The sequence below is a fragment of the Pterocles gutturalis genome, unplaced genomic scaffold, assembly GCF_000699245.1.
Source record: "Pterocles gutturalis isolate BGI_N339 unplaced genomic scaffold, ASM69924v1 scaffold23601, whole genome shotgun sequence".
Taxonomy (NCBI): Eukaryota; Metazoa; Chordata; class Aves; order Pterocliformes; family Pteroclidae; genus Pterocles; species Pterocles gutturalis.
The window spans coordinates 24852-29050 of record NW_010098501.1 but is presented as its reverse complement, the minus strand read 5'-3'; the positions used below and the strand labels follow the sequence as shown (position 1 = coordinate 29050).

Below are 4199 nucleotides of genomic sequence, written 5' to 3'. Positions count from 1 at the left end.
CTCAGCGCTGGGAGGGGGCTGGGTGGGTACTGACTGCAGCTCACCCACACCCCATACACTTACCTATGAACTTTCTTTGCTCTGTCTGGCTTTGTATCAACTTTAATGCTAATCAGATCATAATAGTAGAAGGACATTTCTTGATTTATACTTCAGGAAATAATACTATACTTATCAGAAACAAAAAAGTATAACCATGCAACTCAGAAGAGATTCCAGGGCAAAGGCCCAAGCAGTTCTCCCATGAAGTTTAGAATTCTCTTTCATGAAGAAATCACTTTTCACTGTAGTACTATTATTACTTTTTTTTTTTTTTTTCCCAAAGGATGGCTATGGATATGTGTGACTGCATACAATATTTCGATCAGATTTGGCCTCTGGAAAGTCTCTCTGGGTGCAAATCCTGGAAACAAGACTCTTCTGTGGAAGCACCCCTAGATGGATCTTGGGAACTGTGGTAACAGCAATAACAATAAAAGTAACAGGAGCAGATGGAAAACTGCAGCGATGAGCTCTCTGATGACCACATACTTTTTGTTAGGGGTTTCATGCTGGAGGTAAGCTTTCAGGGATATGAAGTCTTGCTTCAAGCCAGATGCCACCTGCCAAGATATTTGTTGTTTCCTGGTCACTTAACCACCTAACACTCTGTCTGAATATTAGAAACTCTTTTCTAATTAAGCCCAAGCAAACTTCGTCAGCATAATGCTAACAGTTTAACACAGTTAAGTAAGAGCTTCAATTTTTGGCCAGATTCTTATCCTACTTTCTAGCTGGGGACACAAGGCAGTGCTTGGTTGAGTTATCTATTCGTAAAGTAAGCATTTAAATAAATAAGCTGGGGGAAGTGGGCAAGAATGGGAGAAAGCAGGGGTAGGGGGGTGTTTCCCCATTCTCCTGGTACTGCTTCACCTCATACTTTTAGGCAGGAAGAGTCAGCTCCTGATTTCCTTGTCTTCTATACTGCCAGCCATGGCCTCTGGATACCTTGTGTAATAAAGCTATGTTAATATGTTTTGGCTTCTTAGCCCGGATAGTACCTACAAGCACTGCACACTTAAGGTAGCTATAATAATCAAGATTCAATTAGAAGTTATTAGAGCTCTGGCTTCTGAGAATAAATCAGCAGATACTTTTGGAAAACTCTGGCCAAGAAGCATAAACCTTTAAATTAAAATTAAGTACTATATAAGTTTACTTAGTTAACAATACGCTAAAACTGAAACACTGCAAAATGCACTTTATATCCCTCTTGATTATTACAGTCTGTGCCAACATGGGCAAGTGCATGTAATAATTGTGTAACAAGATTTTGTAAGAACTTTCTTTTTCTGTGAGTTCCCTGGGCCAACTGGCAAGAGTTAAAGCTTAAGCGTCACTCCATTGCAGTTCTTATCATTCTCTCAGCTAGAGTCCGTGGTATGATGGTTTTTGGAAATCCAGATTAAGGATTTATTTCAGTGAGGTCATCATTACATTCCCAGTTGGTATGTCCATGCTGGATTATTTAGACAGTATTTTAATTACCCTGGATATGATGGGAAGATTTTAAATGCCCTGTCCAAAGAGCAAAAGATGGCTATAATTTGGCTATGTAACAAGTGCAGTTTTAGCCCAAAATCAGCTTTCTCCTTGTAAAGGATTTCTTACCTGATTGCTTCTAGGGCTTCAAGAAAATTATGTGTGAGTGCCCAGAACAGGTGCAGAATTTGGATAGCCTTCAGCTAAGGGTTGCATGAGTTAAATGCAAAGAATATCTTTTAATGAGCATAACTAAATGCTGGAACAGTCCTAAAAAGGTTAAGATTTTAGAGCTAATATTAACAAGAATTTAAGCAAGATGCTAGCAAAAGCTGTGATGCTTGAACTCCAGAAAAGTCTTTTCATAGCCTCAAGTTTCTGAGCTCTCAGTGAGCTTACTTACACTTTGCCTGTAACTTTTGCATTTTTCACCTGTATATTTGGATTTCATATTGATGTAACGAACTCTAGTGATGCCCAAGTCAGCATGGGATAATAGATCTGCACTCAGAACTATCAGAGCAAAAGAAACTTCTTGCCCCTATATATTTCCCTTGAAATTAGCTAACTCCCACAGAACTATAAGAGGAAAATGAGAAATGGGCAAGAAAGGATTGTGTTCTGTGCTGCTTAAAGAGACAACTGAATGTAGATGGAGCAGCTCGTTGTTCCTCATTTTTCAACAGGAGACTAACTTGCTTTGTTTGGAACTGCCAAGCAGGAAGACTGCTTATTTTAAGCAGTGGCAGAGATTGTTTCTTGGCTGACTGTCAAACATCTATGGCAACTGGCTAAGGCTACACCTCCACCTGTGCAAGAAATATCATCCGTTATTCTGAAACACCTGCAATGAATTTCTTTTGTGTGAGAGCACGAATAAGCCGCTATGTAGTGTAAGTGTTAATTTTTGCAGGTGACCTCTTGTGGTGTTGCAGTCTTTTCTGGAAACCAGAGAACAAGCTGGTCCATCAAGTAGCCTTGTACGCTTTAAAATCACATTAAGGCAGAGTCCAATGTACTAGCTAAGCTCAATTTTTCTTGACACAGATAAGAAAGGGTGGAAATATGTATAGGTGGAGTGAGAAGGTCTTGCCTGGAATTAGAAAAAGTAGTGGTACTAACTGCAGATGCATAAGAGAGAGCTGTGCTGATTTTGTTTAACCCCTGATAAAACTCGTGCAGGAAGAGTTACCATGGCAACAAGGTCCAAATCAGGCTAGCATGAACTAAAGGCTGAGATGACACAATCCCATTTTTGGTACCCCCAAAGGGAGAAAATTGCCAATTATCACACTAAAGACGGAAACAATACAATCTCAAACAGCATAATATGCTAGTAGGTCAACAGCTGAAAGTAGAGAATGCCAGCAAGAAGACCATTTCACGAACACCGCCCTACCCCTCCCGATAATTGCAAATCAATAAGAATTGAGTAAAATGTAAAATATCAAAATGTAGAAGTGAGAATGCTGGGTGTCGCTATATTGTTTTGAAATCAAAATATGATTGTTAAAAGTCATCATACGACACACTTTTTACCTGTAAGGACACTGTGACCAGAAATGCATTTGCCAGCTGTGTGTTCAGGAACTCTGTCTTTTCTACTCCAGCTCTTCTGAGGCACTCTGCAGGATCATCCCCAACTATTTGTCAGTTATAGACTAACTATGCTGGATCAAAATATGATGCCATTCCCTGCTGTACTTAAAGTGCTGAAATCGATAGAATATTACTTTACAAGCCACTAGTAACCTCTAGTACTCCACAACCTCATACAGGACATAGGATGGGCCACAGAAAAGTGATGTTGAAGGTCTATGAAGTGTCTGCTGCAGCTATGGCAACATATAGAGAATCTTAACAGGGACCAGAGAGGGACAGTAAGCCAGTGGGCCAAAAGTATACTCAGTTCTTGGCAAAAGACTCGTATGATTGTATCTTCTCCTCAGATGGAGTTCCAATGTACAGCACTTCTGTCTAACTTAGATGTTACGAGATACTATACAGTCACTATCAGGACTAAGGAGCTTGTTTCCAGTCTTGTCTCTTCTTCCTCAATGGTGCAAGGTTTTTTTCCAAAGTCCAAGCTGTGGGAAATTATATTATGTCAAAAGCAAAGCAAATAAATGCCTCCAAGAGGATGTTCAGTGTAATATACTGGGCAAGAACCATAAAACCCTAGGGGTCGTGGTACGACATTGATAGCTGAGGAGCCTATTTGTAATTCTAGAGCAGGCAACACATGGAAGATCACTTCCATCTTGTCTAGGTGGCAGCGTATGTTTTCTCATAAGAAATGTGAAGGTTATTCAGGCAAAGCACCTCTGTCAACAGATTCTTTGTGAAGAGCAGATTGAATATTTCATGGGGACATTTTCCTGACAGATTTGTTGTCGGTTTTGGCTTCCTGCCCTAAAGACGCTTCTTTGATCAAGCGGCAATGTCATTGTTCTCAGTAGCCCCACTCAGGATTAAAGTCTTCCTTCATCGAGTATTATACATGCTATGTACATTTAAAGAGTTCGCATTTACTATCAGCTACTCTGCAACTCTAAAATTGGTATTACACTACATTTAATATTGGGGTTTAACTGTGGAGTAAGAAGGACAGGCATACCAGAAACAGTAATTTGTCACACAAATCTTTGGACCATAAAAGTGTAATGTTATCAAGGAAC

General features: G+C 39.8%; 1 protein-coding gene across 1 annotated transcript in view; it reads right to left on the bottom strand.

Annotated features, from left to right (window-relative positions):
- KCNH7 (potassium voltage-gated channel, subfamily H (eag-related), member 7) overlaps window positions 1–4199 on the bottom strand; it is a gene marked incomplete at its 5' end in the record, with an annotated part of 43382 nt that overhangs the window by 17950 nt on the left and 21233 nt on the right. The gene's annotated exons all lie outside the window — the stretch shown is intronic.